This window comes from Procambarus clarkii, chromosome 16, assembly GCF_040958095.1.
Source record: "Procambarus clarkii isolate CNS0578487 chromosome 16, FALCON_Pclarkii_2.0, whole genome shotgun sequence".
Lineage (NCBI taxonomy): Eukaryota > Metazoa > Arthropoda > Malacostraca > Decapoda > Cambaridae > Procambarus > Procambarus clarkii.
Window position 1 is genome coordinate 10194170 of NC_091165.1, and position 26645 is coordinate 10220814.

The window sequence follows — 26645 nt, forward strand, 5'->3', positions numbered from 1 at the left end:
TCATTTGATACATCACGCAATTGTGATTTCTGTGTGTAATGATGTAAGGGCGAAGATGGAGAACAGCCTATTGACATAGCTCGAGTGCATGGGGGTGAGTTGTGTAAAACCCTGGTTTGTGCCTCGGAGAGGCTGCAGGATCCAGTAAGTTCAGTAGAACTTCGGTTTCAACTCTTTTTTTTTTTTTAACCCTGTCGTAGCTCAGTCGATTAAGGCAGTGTCTGGGATGCTCTCGGACGCAGGTTCGAATCCTCGTCACGGCCCTTGTGGATTTGTTCATTTGATGCATCACACAATTGTGATTTCTGTGTGTAATTAAGTTATTTGAAATTGAAATTGAAATTGAAATTGAAATAAGTTTATTGAGGTAAAATACACACAAAGGGATGAGGTAGCTCAAGCTATTCTCACCCCATTCAGTACAACGTGTTAATATATACATAGACACACATCACAAATAAACATATTACCAAACATTCTGAGAGGTAAACATATACATTTCCTCCTTCACAAGTAGTATGTTATCAGTACACACAAATACTTTTATGACCTAAGTATACTGTATAGACAATTTGCAAGACACCTGCAGATAATTCAACAAAATATTACAATCTTGGTGCAAAATTCTTATATCTCTCAAGAATATCATCAACCTTTCCGTTGTGACACATCCAGGCTATTTGCTCAGGAACAGTCCTTATCTCAGTGTTTCTATATACATTAATCAACGGACAATCAAGAACATAATGGGCCAGGGTGTGAGACCTTAACATACCACATAGTTTACACTTCGTATCATTATCATGAACATCTATCCCATATTCCCAGTAATATTTGTACCCAAGCCTGAGCCGCATGTACACAGAGTCACTCCAAGCATTTCTCCTTTTACCATAAGTGAAATGGGTGTTTTGACTCACATACATGTAGTGTTGCATGGTTTGACTACTCTCATACATTATCTCTCTCCTCTTCACTCCCGCCTGTGCCTGAATATTTCTGATTTTGCTTCTTATTTGTCTCATTGTGAATTCACATTCAATGTCAACTTGTGGTTTTGATGTGGCACATTTGGCCAAGTCATCCGCCACCTCGTTGAGCACTATTCCAACATGAGATGGAATCCACATGAATTTCACACTATGACCTTTCAGCTGTATCTCAGTTATTCTTCTCTTACAGTCCTCAACTATAGACATGAAGACTGGGTTTCGACTGTTTAAGGACTCCAGTGCTCCTCGGCTATCGACAAATACAAAAAAATTTTTGTTGTCATGACGTACTTCCTCCAAACACGCCAGAATGGCCTGCAGTTCAGCTTGTGTGGATGATATATAATTACTAAGCCGGAGTTCAATTATCCTGTCCACAGTCCCAAACTACGTATATTCCCTTATTAGGACACCACACCCGGCCCTGCCATCCTCCGCCACCGACCGGTCGCAATATACATGTAAACTGTTGCCTCTTGGTAACCGAGATATCATGCTTCCATACAAACACCGTAATTGTCCCGGTTCATGATGAATCTTTTTCACCTTGAGGGGTACAATTTCGACGTCTATTTTCTGTACTTTCCAGGGAGCAGACAAATTACACTGTCGAGAGGGTTTACAGCAGTCAAGTACGTCGTATTCCCTGAGGTCATGAGCTAATCCCCTCGTGTAGCGTGTCTCCCTCAGTTTCCTGGAAGTGTGTACGTCACTCCAGCAGGTCTGAACGCTCTCAAACAGCTTATCCCCTTCTTTTCTCCGCATGAAACGAATAGATACTCTAGTGTTAATGTCACGGACTCTATTACACACACTCTGTAAATTTAATTCCATTCTCATTATTTCAATCATTGCATTTCTTTGACATCCAAGAATAATCCTCATAGCCTCGTTCTGTATCAGCTCTATTTTTTTAATTCTGCCTTGGCCTGTGTAAGACAATACGGGTGCTGCTGCTGCGTAGTCTATCAGGGACCGAACAGTGCTTATGTATAACATCCGCAAGATAGGTACCCCAACACCTTTACCAGAAAAAGCCAGTGCTTTCAAAGGATGTAGACGGACTTTACATAAGGTGCTGATATGATTTATTTCAGCATTTTTACTCTCACATGTGTATCCAACATACATGCCCAGATACTTGTACTTCTGAACACGGCTCAGTTCCACACCATTTAGAGTAAGTGTTATATTTCTTCGTTTCCTATACTCGTATTTGGTTTTATCTGCATTTATAACTATTTTGTCATTCCCAAATAATATTCAATATAACATACAGTATATGGTGTTTTGTTATTCCACAATATTATTTAATTAATATTTGTAATTTTTTAAATAATATTCTATAATAGTGTTTTAGTGTTTTCAAGGCGTGCAAGGCATGCAGGGCTTGTCTCAGAAATATCCCAGCAGAAGAATAGAAGAACGTGGATGAATTAAATATTTTATAAAAGCTTACCAGGAAATTGTTACGGTTTCTATGATGATCCAGATAAATAGAATATGGATAATTTTGAAAGAATACCACTAACTTCTTTAAAATTGAGTTTCCGGTGATTACTCATGAGACATAGGAAATAATGATATTTTAATAATAATAATAATAATAATAATTCATAGTGTTCGGAGGACAGGCAGCCAACGTATATAAACATGTTAGGCTTAATTGGAGGTCTCACCCTGATGGTCGAATTTCACACCCTTCCAGAGTGCAACCCCACAACAAGATGACCAACTCCGGGGTACCTATTGTTGTGGTCACCTTGTGAGTTTTGATGGCGAACCACGTGTGGGTAGATAGGATATACAAGTGACAAATTAGGAGGCTCACAATAAGTCTGTAGCCTTCTGAGGTGGCAGCAGAAGCAAGTCTAAGCTTCGGCAGTAGATGTGGGATTGGTTGAGGTGTGATATAGCCTAAGGGGGTAGGCAATGCTCGCAACACCAGCGGCAGGGCCAAAGCAGTCTGGTCAGCAGGGATGGTTGGGCTCGAGGAGTAGTATGGTCTCCCCATACTGCCCTTGGGGTGGATAATTCAATCCCCGTCGGATATAACCTGGAGGAGAGAAATGCTTCCAACAGCGGGCTATATTTAATGTGGCTCCCTCCACACCATTTACTGCTTAAATTAACAGGGGTATTAGGTGAGAGGAAACGCGCCCAGCCTTTTCTATCCATCCTGGGATTCGTGCCTGAAATTCCTGATTTTGAGTCGAAGACGAATCCGACGGTATTATTGGTGGAACGAACAGGGGGTAAATATCAAGTTCCTGCCAACAGGAAGCATGATAATATCAGCATAAGTAAATGTATTAATTCAGAAGTCCCATAGTTCACACGTTGTTTTCGGTACGACGGATTAAAGGACCCGAGAGCCATGAGGGCACTACGAGAGTCAACAACAACTACAAAGGAAGACTGACAACGAGAAAGCAGGAGACGAAGAGCATAGAGAATAGCATAAAGCTCCGCTGTAAAGATGCTAGTCTCCGGAGGTAAGCGACACATATAAGTGCGATCAGGAAAAACAACAGAGTAGCCAACACCATCCACAGACTTAGACCCATCGGTGAAGACAGAAACGGAGCGGGAGTGAGAAGAAAAGTGCTCGAGAAAAAGGCGTTTTAGAAACGTAGGAGGGGTAAAAGCTTTAGTGATACGGGTGAAGGATGAACAAAACCGCGGAAGAGGGACTCTCCACGGGGGCAAAGAAGGAACAACACGAGGAGAAACATCAGAAATACGAACGGAAAGAGAATCCTGTAGGTGAGATAACCGGGCAGAAAGAGGGAGGTGGTGAAGAGGAACAGGAACCGCAGGAGGGGTAAAAGTTAAAGCCCGACAGATGCAAGAGGATGGATGTTGCACGGACCGCGCAAGATAGCGAAGACAGTAGCGATCACGACGGTCCTGGAGAGACAGGATTAAGCCAGTGTCAACATACAAGCTAAGGATGGGAGTCGAACGAAAGGCACCAGAACTGAGGCGCAACCCAGTATGGTGCAAAGCATCAAGACGGCGAAGAGTAGAAGGAGAAGCAGATGAGTAAGCAGGGCAACCATAATCGAGCTTAGACAGGACGAGAGAGGAATGTAAAGCAAGGAGAGTGCGCCTATCTGCCCCCCAAGAAGTATGGGACAAGACCTGAAGGGCCTTAGAGCACTCAACACGGAGGTAAGAGATATGGGGAGACCAAGACAAACGAGTGTCAAGGAATAACCCCAAAAGCTTCGCGGAATCTTTGTATTCAAGGGGATGACCATAAAGTGACAAAGAGGGACGAAGAACGACCCGTTTCCGAGTAAAAGTCATGCCACAAGTCTTAGAAGTAGAGAACTTGAAGCCATGATCGGTGGCCCAAAACGACACGGCATCAATTGCAAGTTGAAGCCGGCGCTGAAGGCGAGGCGAATCATCACCCTGACAGCAAAGGGTAAGATCATCGACATAGAGAGCGGAGAAGACACCTGAAGGAAGAGAGGAAAGAAGACCATTGAGGCCAACCAGAAAAAGAGTAGTGCTCAGAACACTACCCTGGGGCACACCTTCATATTGCTGAAAAGAGGCAGATAGAGCGGTACCAAGGCGCACCCGAAAGGAACGACGAGAGAGGAAGCTGCGGAGAAAGAGAGGGAGACGACCACGAAGGCCAAAAGAATGAAGTTGAGATAGAATATGATACCGCCAAGTGGTGTCGTTAGCCTTTTCCAGGTCAAAAAGGACGGCAACAACGGAGGTCTTCGCAGCAAAAGCAGTACGAATATAGACCTCCAAGTTCACCAGGACATCTGTCGTGCTGCGGCACTTGCGGAAACCAAATTGAGAAGGGGAGAGGAGGTGATGGTGTTCCAGGAACCACATCAGACGAACGTTAACCATACGTTCAAAGAGTTTGCAGACACAACTTGTGAGGGTAATAGGGCGAAAGTCCTTAGGGGAAGTACCCAGAGACCACGGTTTGCGAACAGGGAGGACAACGGCATCGAGCCAGTCCTCAGGGACTGACGACGACTCCCAGATCCGATTATACAGACTCAGTAAATACTGAGACGTGCACGGAGGGAGATGACGAAGCATCTCATAATGAATACCATCGGAGCCCGCCGCCGTAGAACCGCAGAGGGCCAGGGCAGAACGAAGTTCAGAAAGAGAGAAGGGATCATTATAGGGAAGCTGAAGACGAGTGCAGAAATCTAAAGGACGAGACTCAAGGACAGGTTTACGAAGAAGGAAAGATTGGGGAAGATGAAGACCAGAGCTAACAGAAGAAAAGTGGGAACCCAGTACGAAAGCGACATGCAACGGGTTCGCCACAAGAGTATCATGGAGGTGAAGGACCGGTGAAACATCGGGAACGAACTTACCCGCTATCTTGCGAATACGCTTCCAGATCTGGGTCAGAGGGGTTTCGGACGTAATTGTTGAGATATAAGATGCCCAACATTCACGTTTAGCCGTACGGATGGCCCTACGGGCCACCGCACTCCCTTTCCGAAAGAAAAGAAAAGAATCGGTCGTCTGCCTACGGCGGTACCTCTTCCAGGCTGCACGATTACAGCGGACAGCCCGAGCACAGTCCGCATTCCAGCAGGGAACGCACTTCCGTGGACCCCAAGAGGAAGAGTGAGGAATAGAGCGGAGGGCAGCGTTGAAGACAGTGTCATGAAAAAGGAGGAGAGCGCAAGAGAGAGGCAGAAGGGAGAGGTTAGAGAGAGCAGCATTGAGGGTAAATAGGGTCCAGTCCGCCTTAGCAAACTGCCACCTAGGGAAAGAGAGGGAAGGACGAAAAGAGAAAAAGGAAACAAGGATGGGGAAATGATCACTTCCATGGAGGTCATCAAGAACCTGCCACGTGAAATCTAAGTAAAGAGAAGAAGAGCAGAGAGAAAGATCAAGACAAGAAAGGGTGCGAGTCCGAGAGTCCAAATGAGTGGGCTCACCAGAATTCAGAAGAGACAGGGAAGAAGAGAGGAGAAACGGCTCAAGGAGGCGACCCCGGGTATTCGTCAGAACGTCATCCCAAAGAGAATGACGACAATTGAAGTCACCCAGCAGGAGCACAGGCTCCGGCAAGGAGTCTAGGAGGTGTTTCAAATCAGGAAGAGAAAGCGGGACACTCGGGGGGAGATAAATGGAACAAACTGTGTACCATTTCCCCACAAAGATACGAGCAGCAGAACAATGGAGAGGTGAAGGAAAAAGTAAAGGAACAAAGGGAACATCAGCACGAATCAAGAGAGCAGAAGAATTAGAAGCCCCAGCAACGGCTGGGGGGGGGGAGAGATAGGAATAGCCACGAAAACGACCAGGACGAGCACCAAGCATCGGCTCCTGGAGACAGACACAAAGGGGCGAAAACCGCGAAATTAGAAGTTGGAGTTCGAGGAAATTGGCGTAATAACCTCGAACGTTCCATTGAAGAATGGACAACGACGAGAAGAGAAAGGACAAAAAGAGAGAACAAGGAAGAAACAAAGGCGAAAGAGCAACAGAGCACGTTAAAGAATATCAGGGTCGGGATCAGGGTCAGCAAAGTCAGGGTTAGGGGGCATGGGTAAACTGAGCAAAGACGGAGGGATGGAAACGGGAGAACAGATCAGAGGTGGGCGGGCGGGGTCCGGAGGAGGAGGAGGAGGAAGAGGAGGAGACAACGGAGAGGAGCAGTCAAGGACAGCAGCAGGAAGAGGGGGAGTAGAAAGAGGGGAGCGCACTCCAGCAAAAGCAGCAACCGAAAGGGAAGCAGGGGGCCAAAGAAACCTCCATAGCAGGAACAGGGGGGGCAATCACTGAAACGGGAGGGGAAGGAGCAACAGAGCCAGAAGTAGGAGCTGAGGAAGAAAGCGAAGCCTTCTTACCCGCCGGGGAGGAGGAAGGAGAGGAGCCAGGCTTACGCTTCTGACTTAAAGAGACTGGTGTCCCAGCAACTACGTACTGGGCAACGGATTCTAGTGTCTCATCAGGAGAAGCCGAACGAGAGCACACACGACGGCCGTTAGGAGAGCGATGGACATCCGCCTGCACCGACAGGCGGCGGGGAGAGCCGATAGATGGAGGAAGAGGATGGGAAGGAGGATCGGAGGGGGACGATGAAGAAGACACAGGAGACATGACAGACCGGGTAGAAAGAAGGGGAACCCAGGACAGAGGACCAGGAGGGGGACCCCTCGGGACAGAACATAAAGGAACAGAGGAGGGGGCAGTGGGCGTATCAGGGTCCAAGGCCCGGAAACGGTTGGGAGTCTGAGGAAGGGGGGAAGGGGGGAAGGACGAGGAGAGGAAGAGCGCAACACGCGAGCATAAGGGATGTTAGTATAAGGCGGGAGCCGGCGAACCTGGCGCCTCGCCTCAGGAAAAGATAAACGCTCCCGGTGCTTCAGGTTGAGGACGGCTGCCTCAAGCTTGTAATGGACACAGGCATGGACACAAAAATCAGAAGATACAACTGACGATTTACTATAAAACCAAAAAAACGGCCAGCCTACTCATGAGAAACTCTCCAGACACAAAGCAGAACGCTTTAAAAGAGACCAACGTCGTCTATGCCTTCAAATGCCGTCTTGGGGACTGTAAGCCTCAAAAAACTCCGTATATAGGCAAGACAACATCTCTTTCCAGGCGATTAACGATGCATAAGCAACAGGGCTCCATTAAGGAACATATAATCTCTTCCCACAACCAAACCATCACCAGAGAAATCTTAGCAAACAACACAGAAATCATCGATAGATACAGCGATAGCAGGCGGCTTGACATCTGCGAGGCACTACACATCAAGAAGTCAACACCAGCAATCAACAGCCAATTAATGCACAACTATATTCTACCCACTTCAAGACTCCGCTCCAATATAGAAGCATCAAGAAATATGGGCCAATAGGCCCTCTGCAATTACTTCCATTCTTACCTTCAATACCCATTGTTTCGTGTTCTATCCTGTGTTGAAAGTTTTGTTCACCTCATCCAAAACTGTTGTAACATATCACCTCACCCAAAATGCGGGTATAAAATGAAAAATGAAAGCTGTTTAAATCATAGCATAAGTAAGAACTCTGTTTAGTGTTTGCAGGTAATAGTTGTGTGTGTGTAAACTAAAAGTCTTTGAAAATGTAATAAGTTATTACGAAACGCGTTCAAGTGTCGTGTCAGACTATATATATATATATATATATATATATATATATATATATATATATATATATATATATATATATATATATATATATATATATATACATATATATATATATATATATATATATATATATATATATGTATATATATATATAAACATATATATATATATATATATATATATATATATGTATATATATATATATATATATATATATATATATATATATATATATATATATATATATATGTCGTACCTAGTAGCCAGAACTCACTTCTCAGCCTACTATTCAAGGCCCGATTTGCCTAATAAGCCAAGTTCTCCTGAATTATTATACTTACTATAATTTTTTTCTTATGAAATGATAAAGCTACCCTTTTCACTATGTATGAGGTCAATTTTTTTTATTGGAGTTAAAATTAACGTAGATATATGACCGAACCTAACCAATCCTACCTAACCTAACCTAACCTATATATATAGGTAAGGTTAGGTTAGGTAGCCAAAAAAAGCTAGGTTAGGTTAGGTTAGGTAGGTTAGGTAGACGAAAAAACATTAATTCATGAAAACTTGGCTTATTAGGCAAATCGGGCCTTGCATAGTAGGCTGAGAAGTGAGTTCTGGCTACTAGGTACGACATATATATATGTATATGTATATATATATATATATATATATATGTCGTACCTAGTAGCCAGAACGCACTTCTCAGCCTACTATGCAAGGACCAATTTGCCTAATAGGCCAAGTTTTCATGAATTAATGATTTTTCGACTACCTAACCTAACTTTTTCGGCTACCTAACCTAACCTAATCAATAAAGATAGGTTAGGTTAGGTTAGGTAGGGTTGGTTAGGTTCGGTCATATATCTACGTTAATTTTAGCTCCAATAAAAAAAAATTGACCTCATACATAATGAAATGGGTAGCTTTATCATTTCATAAGAAAAAATTTAGAGAAAATATACTAATTCAGGAAAACTTGGCTTATTAGGCAAATCGGGCCTTGCATAGTAGGCTGAGAAGTGCGTTCTGGCTACTAGGTACGATATATATATATATATATATATATATATATATATATATATATATATATATATATATATATATATATATATATATATATATATATATATATATATATATATATATATATATATATATATATATATATATATATATATAACGTCGTACTCGGCCTACTATATATATTTATATATATATATATATATATATATATATATATATATATATATATATATATATATAATATGTGCTTAATAGTAATATAATATACTATATTATACACATAATTAATAATAATATATGTGCTTAATATATGTGCTTAAGTTTATGTGCTTAACTTTATTCATGTCATCAAAGGCATAATAAAGCACAAAAAATATTCAAGGAAGGGGGTGGTAGGAGAAAAGCACACAGAAACTGTATTGGAGGGGATCTAAACATTCCCTCTAATGCGTTATGCGTGGTTTCCTCCGAGGCTATGGGTCCCCCTTCTTCCAGCTAGAGGTGGTACTCCCTTCCTATTTTATTATATATATATATATATATATATATATATATATATATATATATATATATATATATATATATATATATATATATATATATATATATTGTGACGATAATCTCTTTCAAGAGAGATTGAGCCTGCTCTTCCCTACAAAGTACCTCAATATACAAGATAATATAGAAGATACCACCACCAAGTATCACCAAAACGTTTTGCCCAGAGAGCAAATCGTACCCAGCACACAGTGACACCTGCTACCTACCACTGCAGTAACCAGCAAACTGCTCATCCTTTGTCTGCCTGTCGCTGATTGGCTGGTGTCCCGTCGCACCTGCCCTCCGTCTCCGCCACAAGTTGACGTCTGGGCTGCAGTGCGCTAATATCGTCAGAATATCTCAGTGCTCCAAGCAGTTGACATCTCTCGCTGGTAGACTAAGCCTTGGCTTTCGTGTACTAAGGGAGGTGGCAGCTCGAAGCCGGTATTCCAGCACCACTAATATTTTATTTTGCTATCACTGTAACTCACTTGTCTTAACGTAACTTTTCATTTGCCAGTGATTATTCATATTATTTTGTTTGTTGACTTGTCTTTCATATTTTATGTGCTTAACTTTATTCATGTCTTGTTTTTCTAAAGTAATTAAAATTTCATTGTGTTTTTCCCATTACCTTACCACAGACGAAAGCTCCAGCTTTTCTCTTTTTTTTCTATTATGTGACGAGGCCCTGCCCCTAGCTTTTGAAACAGCCGAACACCAACGCTTTACCGTCACAATATATATATATATATATATATATATATATATATATATATATATATATATATATATTTATATACATATATACATACATATGTTGTACCTAGTAGCCAGAACGTCGTACTTGGCCTACTAGGCAAGGCCCAACTTGCCTAATAAGCCATGTTTTTCTGAATTTATATATTTTTTCAATTTTTTTTCTTATGAAATGATAGATCTGTCTATTTCATTATGTATAAGTTAATTTGTTTTTGATTTGAGTTAATTTTGAGTTAAAACTAACGAAGTTATATGACCGAACCTAACCAACCCTACCTAACCTAACCTAACCTATCTTAACCTAACCTAAACTAACACAACTAAGTCAATAAATTATGGTGTTAATAAAATATAATAATAATAATTCAAATAAACTAATTGGAAACAATTTATTGAAAATAAAGGAAATCACTCGGCCTATTAGGAAAATCGGGCCCTGTATAGTAGGCCAAGAAGTGCGTTCTGGCTACTAGGTACGACATATATATATATATATATATATATATATATATATATATATATATATATATATATATATATATATATATATATATATATATATAACTAAAAACTCACACCCCAGAAGTGACTCGAACCCATACTGCCAGGAGCAACGCAACTGGTATGTACAGGACGCCTTAATCCACTTGACCATCACGACCGGACATAAGGAGGTGATAGCGGAAGCTATTTGAACCCCCCGCCGGCACCCGGATGGTAATCTTGGGCATAGCATTTTATCAAATCACCTCATTCTTTGGGGCACACGCGAGGAACACAAATGCAAACAAGCCTGAATGGTCCCCAGGACTATATGCAACTGAAAACTCACACCCTAGAAGTAACTTGAACCCATACTGCCAGGAACAACGCAACTGGTATGTACAGGATGCCTTAATCCACTTGACCATCACGACCGGACATAAGGAGGTGATAGCCGAAGCTATTTGAACCATCCCCCCGCTGGCACCCGAATGGTAATCTTGGGCATAGCATTTTATCAAATCACCTCATTCTTTGGGGCCCACGTGAGGAACACAAATGCGAACAAGCCTGAATGGTCCCCAGGAGTATATGCAACTGAAAACTCACACCCCAGAAGTGACTCGAACCCATACTGCCAGGAGCAACGCAACTGGTATGTACAGGACGCCTTAATCCACTTGACCATCACGACCGGACATAAGGAAGTGATAGCGAAGCTATCGTATTTCGAAGTATTTCGAAGATAATTAGGAAAGTAAGAGATTGTGACGAATATTTATGTCATTAAGATGTTGAATGTGTGCTTTCCAGATAAGTAAGGGAGAGTCTAAGTGCATGCCAAGGTATTTATGTTTTCGTATGTGTTGGATGGCAGTGTTATGCATTGTGAGGGTGGGTAGATGAACAAGTCTTTTTTTTTTTTAGTGACAATATGATAACAGGTTTCGGTAGTACTAACTTGAAGGCCCATTTGATGTGTCCAATCTATGAGGTGGTCAAATGCTGTTTGCATTGTTGAGTCTGTATAAGGTAAGGCAGTGTCTGAATATAGTGGGTGGGTTTACTGCAGATGGGGAGTATATATAGTTAGTGGGTGTACAGTGGGTGGGGAGTATATATAGTTAGTGGGTGGGGAGTATATATAGTGAATGGGTGCTCTGTGGGTGAGGAGTATATATAGTGGGTGGGTGTACTGTGGGTAGGGAGCATATATAGTGGGTGGGGAGCATGTATAGTGGGTGGGGTGTACTGTGGGTGGGGAGCATATATAGTGGGTGGGGAGCATATATAGTGGATGGGTGTACTGTGGGTGGGGAATATATATAGTGAGTGGGTGTACTGTGGGTGAGGAGTATATATAGTGGGTGGGTGTACTGTGGGTGGGGAATATATATAGTGACTGGGTGTACTGTGGGTGGGGAGCACATATAGTGGGTGGGTGCTCTGTGGGTGAGGAGTATATATAGTGGGTGGGTGTACTGTGAGTAGGGAGCATATATAGTGGGTGTGTTTACTGTGGGTGGGGAGCATATATAGTGAGTGGGTTGTACTGTGGGTGGGGAGCATATATAGTGGGTGGGCTTACTGTGGGTGGGGAGCATATATAGTGGGCGAGTGTACTGTGGGTGGGGAGCATATATAGTGGGTGGAGTGTACTGTGGGTAAGGAGCATATATAGTGTGTGGGCGGGGAATATATATAGTGAGTGGGAGTACTGTGGGTCAGGAGTATATATAGTGGGTGGGTGTACTGTGGGTGGGGAGCATATATAGTGGATGGGTGTACTGTGGGTGAGGATCATATATTGTGGGAGGGTGTACTGTGGGTGGGGAGCACATATAGTGGGTGGAGTGTACTGTGGGTGGGGAGCATATATAGTGGGTGGAAGTACAGTAGGTGGAGAATATATATAGAGGATGGGTGAACTGTGGGTGGGGAGCCACAGTGGGTGGGTTTACTGTGTGTGGGGAGTATATACAGTGGGTGAGTGTACTGTGGATGGGGAGTATAAATAGTGGGTGGGTTTACTGTGTGTGGGGAGTATATACAGTGGGTGAGTGTACTGTGGATGGGGAGTATAAATAGTGGGTGGGTTTACTGTGGATGGGGGAATAGATAGTCAGTGGGTGAACTGTGGGTGGGGAGCACATATAGTGGGTGGGTTTACTGTGGGTGGGGAGCATATATAGTGGGTGGGGTGTACTGTGAGTGGGGAGCATATATAGTGGGTGGGTGTACTGTGGGTGGGGCGTATATATAGTGGGTGCTTGTACTGTGGGTGGGGAATAGATAGTGAGTAGGGTGTACTGTGGGTGGGGAATAGATAGTGAGTGGGGTGTACTGTGGGTAGGGAGCACATATAGTGCGTGGGTTTACTGTGGGTGGGGAGCATATATAGTGGGTGGGGTGTAATGTGGGTAAGGAGCATATATAGTGTGTGGGTGGGGAATATATATATTGAGTGGGTGTACTGTGGGTGAGGAGTATATATAGTGGGTGGGGTGTGCTGTGGGTGGGGAGCATACATAGTGGTTGGGTTTACTGTGGGTGGGGAGTATATATAGTGAGTGGGTGTACTGTGGGTGGGGGAGCACATACAGTGGGTGGGTGCTCTGTGGGTGAGGAGTATATAAAGTGGGTGGGTGTACTGTGGGTAGGAAGCATATATAGTGGGTGGGGTGTACTGAATGTGGGGAGAATATAAAGTGGGTGGGCTTACTGGGGGTGGGGAGCATATGTAGTGGGTGGGGAGCATATATAGTGGATGGGATTACTGTGGGTGGGGAGTATATAGAGTGGGTGAGTGTACTGTGGGTGGGGAGTATATATAGTGGGTGGGTGTACTGTGGATGGGGGAATAGATATAGTCAGTGGGTGTACTGTAGGTGTGGAGCACATATAGTGGGTGGGTTTACTGTGGGTGGGGAGCATATATAGTGGGTGGGGAGCATGTATAGTGGGTGAGTTTTCTGTGGGTGGGGAGTATATATAGTGGGTGAGTGTACTGTGGGTGGGGAGTATATATAGTGGGTGGGTTTACTGTGGGTGCGGAGCGTATAGTAGGTGGGTGTAAAGTAGGTGGGGAGTATATGTAGTTGGTGGGTGTACAGTGGGTGGGGAGTATATTTAAAGGTGGGTGTACTGTGGGTGGGACGAATACATAGTGGGTGGATGTACAGTGGGTTGGGAATGTATATAGTGGGTGGGTGTACAGTGGGTGTGGAGTAAATATAGTGGGTGGGTATACAGTGGGTGGGGAGCATATATAGTAGGTGGGTTTACTGTGGGTGGGGAGCATATATAGTGAGTAGGTGCACTGTGGGTGGGGAACATATATAGTGGTTGGGTTTTCTGTGGGTGGGGAGCATATATAGGGGGTGGGGTGTACTGTGGGTGGGGAACATATATAGTGAGTGGGTTACCCGTGGGTGGGAGCATATATAGTGGGAGGGTGCACTGTGGGTGTGGAGCTTATATAGTGGGTGGGGTGTACTGTGGGTGGGGAGCACACATAGTGGATGGGTTTACTGTGGGTGGGGTGTAATTTGGGTGGGGAGCGAATATATAGTGGGTGGGTGTACTGTAGGTGGGGAGTATATATTGTGGATGGGTGTACTGTTTTACTAGTTTTTTTTTTTTTTTTTTTTTTTTTGCGGGGGTTGAGCTTTGCTCTTTCGGCCCGCCTCTCAACTGTCAATCAACTGTTTACTAACTACTTTTTTTTTTTTTTCCCCACACCACACACACACCCCAGGAAGCAGCCCGTGACAGCTGACTAACTTCCAGGTACCTATTTACTGCTAGGTAACAGGGGCACTTAGGGTGAAAGAAACTTTGCCCATTTGTTTCTACCTCGTGCGGGAATCGAACCCGCGCCACAGAATTACGAGTCCTGCGCGCTATCCACCAGGCTACGAGGCCCCCTGTGGGTAGGGAGCATATATATAGGGTGGGTTTACTGTCGGTGGGGAGCATATCTAGTGGGTGGGTGTACTGTGGGTGGGTGTACTGTGGGTGGGTGTACTATGGGTGGGGAGCATATAGTGTGGGTTGGTTTACTCTGGGTGGGTGTGCTGTGGGTTGGAAGAATACATAGTAGATGGGTGTGTTGTGGGTGGAGAGCATATAGTAGGTGGGTGTACAGTGGGTGGTGAGTATATATATAGTGGGTGGGAGTACTGTGGGTGGGTGTACTATGGGTGGGGAGCATATAGTGTGGGTTGGTTTACTCTGGGTGGGTGTGCTGTGGGTTGGAAGAATACATAGTAGATGGGTGTTTTGTGGGTGGAGAGCATATAGTAGGTGGGTGTACAGTGGGTGGTGAGTATATATATAGTGGGTGGGAGTACTGTGGGTGGGGAGTATATATCGTAGGTGGGGAGTATATATAATAGGTGGGTGTACTGTGGGTGGGGAGTATATATAGTGGATGGGGAGTATATATAGCGGGTGGGTGTACTGTGGGTGGGGAGTATGTATAGTTGATGGGTGTACTGTGGGTGGGGAGTATATATAGTGGGAGGGTGTACAGAGGGAGGGGAGTATATATAGTGGATAAAAGTACTGTGGGTGGGGAGTATGTATTGTGGGTGGGTGGGGAGTATATAAATTGGATAAGTATACAGTGGGTGGGGAGAATATATAGTGAGCGGGTGTATGTTACAACCCTTGAGACTTAGTACGGTTCTTTTCCCGCAGTGATCACAATATATTATATCGGCCTTGCCAACAGGTGTCTAGGGGGGTGAATGGAAACACTGCATAAATTGGGAAAACAATGTAACTACGCTAAGAGGGTGGAAGGGTCCTACCATCAAAGGTAATCTTCAGAACCCGGAGGGGTTGACGGCGACTACCACGAGGGGGACGAGTAAACGTGTCCTCCTGGAGAATAGAATGGCCCTGGGCAGCAAGGATATGTCGAATATCGTCGTGGCAGTCGCGCAGGTCCCGAACACCGGTCACAACATGGGGCGGGAGCAGAATAGTGCCAACACTGGCATTCAACTGAGCGTTCTTTGAGACCCAAACAGGGGTCTCGCCAAGGCAGGAAAAGGCAGCCAAGCGGGAAGCAGCATCCTGAGAAGGAGCAGCAACGACACGTGTACCAAGACGAGTGGGGTTGAAAGTTGTGGGGAAACTCCAGGCAGCTAATCTCTTTTTTTTAAATTGACTTTAATAAGATAAAGTTATATCTTATTTATTTTTCTTAGTAAGTAAGAATTAATTGAGTGGACTGTATATACTTGTAAACTGCCTGAAATCTTCTTACACACAAATGGGAGGGACAATTGGTAGCCTAAACCACTTTGTTATGGCTCCTTCTTAAACCACCAATTGTTTACCTTTTATTATTATAATATACCACATGTGGTGGTCCACTTATTATTATATCATACCACATATGGTGGTCTAATCTACTAGTAATAATTACTAATTATGACTACTAATACTGATAATAATGGCTTAGCTGTGCCAGTAGTGTGGGCCTGGTAAGGCGTGTAGGTGTATCCTCCACATTGGGTGTGGCTCTGTGCCTCTTTGTACCACGTAATGGCAGCTGGTGGGAAGGACAAGGCTGCCAAACAAATAGTTAATGTGTATGAACCAACTGTCTGCATAGATTCTTGTTTCTCCTCTCACAATTTACCTGTATGGGAATGCAAGGAATTAATCAAAGTTCCCTAAACATATCAATTACAGGTATGGCATGAAATAGGTGGGTGTAATCTGGGGTACACGTACAATGTGTTATGTTTTATTCCTACATCGTGACCGCCTCTACCCATTGAATCAAAATGTGCACAAAATGATATACAATACTTGGTAAGACGGATACGGTCGTTGCTGTGATGTTGATAGGCTGTGTTGCTGGTTGTTGACACGTAATTTGGGTGTCTAGTTGGTTTACCAGCTCTAGAGCCAAGTACAGCGTAGCGGCTGCTTTGTTATGATTTTGTAACGGGAGCCCTGCTCTCAGTGGAGCCAACGCCCTAAATGCTGGTTCCTCACTCAAAGTAATTTTACATTAACAAGGGAACCTAGCTACAATTTGATGTATATAATTATATTCAGTCTTATTGATTACTTTTTTGTTAAATCTAGATTCTAAACTAGTCTATTAACAATGTTTCATAATATAAATATACGATGACATCCATGACGTCACGGAGTCAATGACGTCACGGAGTCTCCCATTTTCCATCCTGAAGGGATTACAGACTAAGGGAGACTGTGTTATATGTATGTGTGTGTTTGTATGTGTCGGTTTCCCAACATAATTCCGGGGGGGAAGAACACCGGGTCTAAGTCCCGGTAAGGACTGCGATCACTTTATTCTTCTCCTTCAGAATTATAATGCTGCTTTAATTTGAGTTTACATTGTTGTGCAGCAGTCCGTTGGGGACGTATGTCCCGTACTGGCGTATCGGGTGCTGGAAGTCGTTGCACGTCTTCTTTCCTGGCCAGTTCTAAAGGTACTAATTTCTCTAAAGTTTTGAGAGTAGTGTTGCCTCGGCATTTTACTTTCACTATTCTCAAGATGCCCTGGCTGTCTGGATGAACAGAGACTATTTGACCTATAGGCCACTCTGAGCGTGGTCCATCACTATCCACCAGAACTATGTCACCAGGATTCAAGTTAATTCTGTCATAGGGGTTGTTTGTCCCGTAATGATACTCCCTCAGAGATGTAAGGTATTCACGAGTCCATACGTCATTCCACCGACTTATCACCCTTGATAGATGTTTGAAACGTTGAACCAAATCACTCTCTTTGACATATGAAGGATTCTCTGGTTCCTCATCCGTAAGGGACACAAGTGTTTTGAGAGGTCTCCCATACATCAGATGAGCTGGACTTAATGGTTCACGCTGCAAAACATCATCAGAGAGATAGGTAAGTGGTCGGTTATTAACTCGTGCTTCTATCTCTATGATTACTGTTTGAAGCTCCTGTAGGTCAATCTTTTGGCGGTGTAGGGTTTTTCGTAAAGAACGTTTCAACGTACCAACCATGCGTTCATAGAAGCCTTCGTGCCATGGTGCTCTGGGAGGTATGAATTTCCAATGGCACTGCCGTTGAGTTAGGGCTGTGCGTACCTTTGGGTGTGTCCAGATTTTCCTCAGACATGCTTCTCCTGCCACCAAGTTGGACTCATTGTCTGAAATCATTAACTTAGGACAAGATCTACGTGAAGCAAACCTGCAGAAAGCCTGTAAGAATGCTTCGGCACTCATATCGGGAGTCACTTCTAGATGGACTGCCCTTGTTGTGGCACAAGTAAAAAGACAGATATAGGCCTTTACTGGTTTCTTGTCTTTAGTGCCTGTCAGTGTTAGTGCTCCTGTGAAATCTACTCCTGTTGTCTCAAAAGGATGAATATGTATGACTCGTTCCTTCGGAAGTGGAGGAGGGCCAGGATATGGACACACTCTGGCATTGTATCTCCAGCATACAACACAGGATTTGATTATGGATTTTACTGTCTGTCTTCCTTGGGGTAGCCAGTACTGTTGTCTTAATTCTGTGAGAGTATCTAATACCCCACCATGCAGAGTGCTGTATTTGTGTATATGTAACACAATTAGTTTGCTTACTATGTGGTGACGAGGGAGCAATATTGGATTTTTTGCTTCCAGATCTATGTCAGCATGCTGTAAGCGTCCTCCGCATCTTATCAAGTTATAATTGTCAGTGTCTAACCAGAGACCCAGATCATGTTGTAGCTTCTTTGGAACATTGTCAATTTCTGTCCCGAATGTGTAGGTCTGAGCTCTTTTAACCCAGTACCTTAGGGCACTAAGGAATTTATGCTTGATTCCTATTTTCTTTAGAAAATCAAACACTACTTGGGTGACACCTACAAGTTTGTTCAGTTCAGAGTACCAAGCAGGATCAATTACCAAAGTCCGAGGTAGTTCCGGGTTCTCAGTGGGAACAGTGACATTGGTCACAATGACTTGTGGCTTTTGTTCAGGCCACTGGTCGCTGATTAGCCACTGAGGTCCATTGAACCACATCTCTGCCTTTGTTAATTGCCGTAAAGTCAGGCCTCGGGAGAGATAGTCAGCTCGAGTCTCATTAGTAGGTACATATCTTAGTTTATACCCTGCTGACAACTCTCGTATTTCCTTAATGCGGTTACTCACGTAAGGATTCTTACTGTTATTGTTTTTAACCCACTGTAGCACTGCCTCATTATCTGACCATACTACTGTTTCTTTAAAGTGGATGTGGCTTAAGGCCTTGATCAGATAATGAGCCAATCTTACACCTAGCAGTAAGGCTGTTAATTCCAGTTGTGGCAGTGATCTTTTCTTTAAAGGTGCCACTCTGGCATTTGATGTGAGCAAATTGGCTTGCCCATTTGAGACCAGGTAAGCTACTGTACCATAAGCCTTTCCTGAGGCATCACAAAATACATGTAGCTTAATTGGTTCTTTTTCATTTACTATTGTGTTCCTAGGGAACTTGACAGACTCTAAGATACTTAAATCTTTCACTAACCTTTGCCATTTTTCCTGTAGGGCAGGTGTTAGAAGATCATCCCAGCCTATCTTTTGTTGCCAACATTCCTGTATTATCTTCTTCCCATTAATTAGTATTGGACTTAATAAGCCTAATGGGTCGAAGGGTTTGCTGACTTGTGATAGCAATTTCCTCATTGTTAAGTTAGTGGTATCTGTCTCCACTGAGTTGATTGTCAACTGATCGGCTGTAGTGTTCCATTGGACACCTAGTACCTTTGTCATCTCGGGTACTTGGTAGTCGGGAAATTCAGTTGCGATCAGATGATTTAATTTGTCATTGTTAGAGACCCAAGACTGGAGAGGCATATTGGCTCCCATTAATTTTCGATTGGCCTCATGGTATATGTCCAACAGCTTACTTTCACTGTTGGTTGTTCCTTGAAAATTATCCACATACAGGTTTTCGCTAATTTCCGTCTTGTTCGGGCTATTGGACTTCTTCAAGTGCGTATCCAAGGTAGCTTGAAGCAGAAATGGGGAGGACGTGGCCCCGAACAAAACAGACGCAAACCAAAAAGTGATTATTTCACTGTTTGGATCGTTAGGATTCTTAATCCATAGGAACTTTGTGTAGTTCTGGTCTTCTTCTTGAAGACCTACCCTAAAGAATGCCTTGCTAATGTCGGCCGTATATGCATAAGTCCCTATACGAAACTTTAACAGCACGTCATAAAGCCTTTGTGTTAGGCTAGGGCCAGTTTGAAGGCAGTCATTTAACGAAACACTATTCTGCCCCATCTTAGCACTGCAATTAAATACTATCCGTAGTGGGGTAGTAGCAGAATTCTTCTGTACATGATGGTGTGGCAGATAGTGTCCTTCCTTTGGGTTATCATTTGTTACAACTTCGATAAATTTGTCATCGAGCTGCTTCTGTATTATTTCATGGTACAACTTCAAGTTCTCAGGTTGTCTTTGAAAGCGTAACACCTGTGATCTTAATTGATTTTGTGCCATAAAGTAGTTGACGGGTAGCTGAGGGTGATTCAGCTTCCATGGTAACCTGACCCAGTACTGATTATCTCTGTAGATAACTGAGTCTAGGTATTGTTTGTAAGTCCAGTCATCATCTGGGCTAGGTTGTTCAGGGACAATGCCGAGAGTTGCCAGGTTCCATAATTTATATACTGGGGGATCAAGCTCATCCTCGGATATGTCTCTGTGTTGCAGTGGAGACTGTTCTCCTAGTCATGCAACCATTACTGTGTTGGCATGTTGGTGATCTACAGGTGAGGGTTGTTTTAGCCGTAATACTGAGCCTGTTAGTAAATAGCCACCTACAGATGGTAACACGTTCATACCGTAGTAATCTTCCTTTCCTATGATAAACTTATGGTAGACATCTGATCCCTAAGGATTCCAATATTGGAAAGGTTGTCCGATGTAATGTTATCAGCCAAAGGAATTCCCTTTTCTTCCAGGAATTTGGCTGTTGTTCCTAGACCTTCTATATACAGGTCTGTTGGGAATCTATCTACTACCAGTGCTGGTACTTTTCGTACATAACCTCCTAATTGTACTTTGGGTCGTACTACCGTGTAAGCTCGGGCTCCTGAGTTAGTCAGGAATCCTGCTATGTTTATCCGTGTCTCCTCTACAGGTGTAAGTTTCAGTTTATCTACCAACTCCTTGGATATAAATGTCAGTTGGGACCCTTGATCAAAAAATCCACGTACGGTGGCCTTATTCTTTCCATTTCTAATGATCAATCGTGCAGTAGGTAGAGCTGATTTATGGTTAGACCTTGCCCAGCAAACAATTTTAGGTTGCCACAACATATCTGGAAAGTATTTGAAAGTATTGGAAACGTTTGTTTTATCGTATCAGATACGATATTGTGTGTGGACTTAAATAGGTTTCCAAAACTTATAACCAAGACATATGTATCTAACACTAATTTGAGATGTTGTGGCAACTTTACACTCCTAACATGAGTCATTCATAATCCATTCATATACCAATATGAATCTCTTATGAAAGGTTTGAGCCAATAATCTGAACCCTTTTTACATCTTTGTGTTTAAAGTTAAATTTCTTGAAATTAAATTATATTTTATATTATATTATTTTTATTATATTTTATATTATATTATTTTTATTATATTTTATATTATATTATTATTTTCAATTTAAATATTAAAACCAATTTAAGGGTAAAAAATATCTAATAATTTATATTTCTTTTATTATTTACTAACAATTATAATTATTTACTAACGGAGAGAGGGGAGGCTGTACGGCAGAGAGTGGCGGCTGTGGCGGACAGTGGCGGCGGTGGCGGATAGTGGCGGCGGGCGGACAGTGGCGGCGGGCGGACAGTGGCGGCGGCGGGCGGACAGTGGCGGCGGGCGGACAGTGGCGGCGGTGGCGGATAGTGGCGGCGGGCAGACAGTGGCGGCGGTGGCGGATAGTGGCGGCGGGCGGACAGTGGCGGCGGGCGGACAGTGGCGGCGGGCGGACAGTGGCGGCTGTGGCGGATAGTGGCGGCGGGCGGACCGTGGCGGCTTTGGCGGCGGTGGTGGACAGTGGCGGCGGGCGGACAGTGGCGGCGGCGGGCGGACAGTGGCGGCGGCGGGCGGACAGTGGCGGCGGCGGGCGAACAGTGGCGGCGGCGGGCGGACAGTGGAGGCGGCGGGCGGACAGTGGAGGCGGCGGGCGGACAGTGGCGGCGGCGGGCGGACAGTGGCGGCGGCGGGCGGACAGTGGCGGCGGCGGGCGGACAGTGGCGGCGGCGGGCGGACAGTGGAGGCGGCGGGCGGACAGTGGAGGCGGCGGGCGGACAGTGGAGGCGGCGGGCGGACAGTGGAGGCGGCGGGCGGACAGTGGAGGCGGCGGGCGGACAGTGGCGGCGGCGGGCGGACAGTGGCGGCGGCGGGCGGACAGTGGCGGCGGCGGGCGGACAGTGGCGGCGGCGGGCGGACAGTGGCGGCGGCGGGCGGACAGTGGCGGCGGCGGGCGGACAGTGGCGGCGGCGGGCGGACAGTGGCGGCGGCGGGCGGACAGTGGCGGCGGCGGGCGAACAGTGGCGGCGGCGGGCGGACAGTGGAGGCGGCGGGCGGACAGTGGCGGCGGTGGCGGACAGTGGCGGCGGGCGGACAGTGGCGGCGGGCAGACAGTGGCGGCGGGCGGACAGTGGCGGCTGTGGCGGATAGTGGCGGCGGGCGGACCGTGGCGGCTTTGGCGGCGGTGGTGGACAGTGGCGGCGGGCGGACAGTGGCGGTGGCGGGCGGACAGTGGCGGCGGCGGGCGGACAGTGCAGGCGGCGGGCGGACAGTGGCGGCGGCGGGCGGACAGTGGCGGCGGCGGGCGAACAGTGGCGGCGGCGGGCGGACAGTGGAGGCGGCGGGTGGACAGTGGAGGCGGCGGGCGGACAGTGGCGGCGGCGGGCGGACAGTGGCGGCGGCGGGCGGACAGTGGAGGCGGCGGGCGGACAGTGGTAGCGGCGGGCGGACAGTGGTGGCGGCGGGCGGACAGTGGTGGCGGCGGGCGGACAGTGGTGGCGGCGGGCGGACAGTGGTGGCGGCGGGCGGACAGTGGTGGCGGTGGCAGACAGTGGTGGCGGTGGCGGACAGTGGCGGCGGTGGCGGACACTGGCGGCTGTGTCTGGCGGTGGTGGCGGGCGGTGGCGGCGTCTGTGATGAGTGGTGGCGGCTGGCGGTGGTGGGTGGTGGCGGCGGTGGTGGTGGGTGGTGGCGGCGGGTGGTGGGAGGTGGTGGGAGGTGGCGGGCGGTGGCGGGCGGTGGCGGGCGGCGGCGGCTGTGGTGGGTGGTGACGATCGGCGGTGGGGGGGGCTGGTGGCGGCTGGCGGTGGCGGGCGGTGGCGGGCGGCGGCTGTGGTGGGTGGTGACGATCGGCGGTGGGGGGGGGGGGGGCTGGTGGCGGCTGGCGGTGGCGGGCGGTGGCGGGCGGTGGCGGGCGGCGGCGGCTGTGGTGGGTGGTGACGATCGGCGGTGGGGGGGGCTGGTGGCGGCTGGCGGTGGCGGCTTGCGGTGGTGACTGTGGTAACGGGCGGTGACGGCTGATAGCGGGCGGTGGTGGCGGCTGGTGGCAGGTGGTGGTGGCGGGTGGTGGTGGCGGCTGGTGGTGGCGGTGGTGGCGGCTGGTGGTGGCGGTGGTGGCGGCTGGTGGTGGTGGTGGCAGCTGGTGGCGGTGATGGCGGCTGGTGGTGGTGGTGGTGGCGGCTGGTGGTGGTGGCAGCTGGTGGCAGTGATGGCGGCTGGTGGTGGTGGCAGCTGGTGGCGGTGATGGCGGCTGGTGGTGGTGGTGGTGGCGGCTGGTGGTGGTGGCAGCTGGTGGCGGTGATGGCGGCTGGTGGTGGTGGCAGCTGGTGGCGGTGATGGCGGCTGGTGGTGGTGGTGGTGGTGGTGGCGGCTGGTGGTGGTGGCAGCTGGTGGCGGCTGGTGGCGGTGATGGCGGCTGGTGGTGGTGGTGGTGGTGGTGATGGCGGCTGGTGGCGGGCGGTGGCGGGCGGTGGCGGGCGGTGGCGGCTTGTGGCGCCTGGTGGTGGCGGCGGTGGTGGGTGGTGGTGGTGGTGGTGGTGGGTGGTGGTGGCGGCTGTGGTGGGTGGTGGCGGTGGTGTCGGCGGCGGCTGTGGTAGGTGGTGGCGGCGGCGGCGGTGATGGGTGGTGGCGGCGGCGGTGGTGGTGGCGGCGACGGTGATGGGTGGTGGCGGCGGTGGTGGTGGGTGGTGGTGGTGGGTGGTGGTGGTGGGTGGTGGTGGTGGGTGGTGGCAGTGGGTGGTGGCGGCGGGTGGCGGTGGTGGGTGGCGGTGGCTGGTGGCGGGTGGCGGCTGGTGGTGGGTGGTGGCGGCGGGTGGTGAGTGGCGGTGGTGGGTGGCGGTGGGTGGCGGTGGCTGGTGGCGGCTGGTGGCGGGTGGTGGCGGGTGGCGGCTGGTGGCGGGTGGTGGGTGGTGGCGGGTGGCGGCGGGTGGTGGGTGGCGGGTGGCGGCGGGTGGTGGGTGGTGGCGGCGGGTGGTGAGTGGCGGTGGTGTGTGGCGGTGGCTGGTGGCGGTGGCTGGTGGCGGGTGGTGGTGGGTGGTGGCGGGTGGCGGCTGGTGGTGGGTGGTGGCGGGTGGCGGCTGGTGGTGGGTGGTGGCGGGTGGCGGCTGGTGGTGGGTGGCGGCTGGTGGTGGGTGGTGGCGGGTGGCGGCTGGTGGTGGGTGGCGGCTGGTGGTGGGTGGCGGCTGGTGGTGGGTGGCGGCTGGTGGTGGGTGGCGGGTGGCGGCGGGTGGCGGCTGGTGGTGGGTGGCGGGTGGTGGCGGCTGGTGGTGGGTGGCGGGTGGCGGCGGGTGGCGGGTGGCGGCTGGTGGTGGGTGGTGGCAGGTGGCGGCTGGTGGTGGCTGGTGGCGGGTGGCGGCTGGTGGTGGGTGGTGGCGGCGGGTGGGGAGTGGCGGTGGTGGGTGGCGGTGGCTGGTGGCGGGTGGCGGCTGGTGGTTGGTGGTGGCGGGTGGCGGCTGGTGGTGGGTGGTGGCTGGTGGCGGCTGGTGGTGGGTGGTGGCGGGTGGCGGCTGGTGGTGGGTGGCGGCTGGTGGTGGGTGGCGGGTGGCGGCGGGTGGCGGCTGGTGGTGGGTGGCGGGTGGCGGCGGGTGGCGGCTGGTGGTGGCAGGTGGCGGCTGGTGGTGGGTGGTGGCGGGTGGCGGCTGGTGGCGGGTGGCGGCTGGTGGTGGGTGGTGGCGGGTGGTGGGTGGTGGGTGGTGGCGGGTGGCGGCTGGTGGTGGGCGGCGGGTGGCGGCGGGTGGCGGCTGGTGGCGGCCAGCTGGGACACAAGCTCCACCACTGAAGGTCTGAGCAGAACTAACCATATGTCTCTCTCACCCACCAGCCCAGTGTTGCCAGCTCGTGCTCTCAAAATGTTTCCTTCAAAGATTGTATATTATCTTTGAACAACAAGTTTGATTATCAAGGAAATAATGCATATATTATTGTCACATTAATACTGTGCAATATCTTATTACATTCCTGCTAAATAATTATAATTTGAAACAGGACAAAAAATCTAACATATATATAAAAACCAACATTAGAGATCACGAGGCCTAGGCCTCGCCTGTGACCACACATCCTGCCTCCCTGGCCTGCTACCCTCTCACACCTCACACTCTTAACTCTCTCATAATCACTCTCACTCTCTTACTCTGTCACTCTTACTCTCTGTCACTCTTACTCTCTGTCACTCTTACTCTCTGTCACTCTTACTCTCTGTCACTCTTACTCTCTGTCACTCTTACTCTCTGTCACTCTTACTCTCTGTCACTCTTACTCTCTGTCACTCTTACTCTCTGTCACTCTTACTCTCTGTCACTCTTACTCTCTGTCACTCTTACTCTCTGTCACTCTTACTCTCTGTCACTCTTACTCTCTGTCACTCTTACTCTCTGTCACTCTTACTCTGTCATTCTTACTCACTCTCAGTCACCCTTACCCATTCATACTCACTCTCTCACTCTCATACTCTTACTCTCAATTACTCTTACTCTCAATCACTCTTACTCTCAATTACTCTTACTCTCAATCACTCTTACTCCCAATCACTCCTACTCCCAATCACTCCTACTCTCAATCACTCCTACTCTCATTCTTACTCTTACTCTTACTCCCAATCACTCTTACTCTCAATCACTTTTATTCTCATTCTTACTCTTACTCTCACTCTTACTCTTACTCCCAATCACTCTTACTCCCAATCACTCTTACTCTCAATCACTCTTACTCTCAATCACTCTTACTCTCAATCACTCTTACTCTCAATCACTCTTACTCTCAATCACTCTTACTCTCATTCTTACTCTTACTCACTCTTACTCTCAATCACTCTTATTCTCATTCTTACTCCTACTCCCAATCACTCTTACTCCCAATCACTCTTACTCTCAATCACTCTTACTCCCAATCACTCTTACTCTCAATCACTCTTACTCTCAATCACTCTTACTCTCAATCACTCTTACTCTCAATCACTCTTACTCTCAATCACTCTTACTCTCATTCTTACTCTTACTCTCAATCACTCTTATTCTCATTCTTACTCCTACTCCCAATCACTCTTACTCCCAATCACTCTTACTCTCAATCACTCTTACTCTTAATCACTCTTACTCTTAATCACTCTTACTCTCAATCACTCTTACTCTCAATCACTCTTACTCTCACTAACTCTCAATCACTCTTACTCTC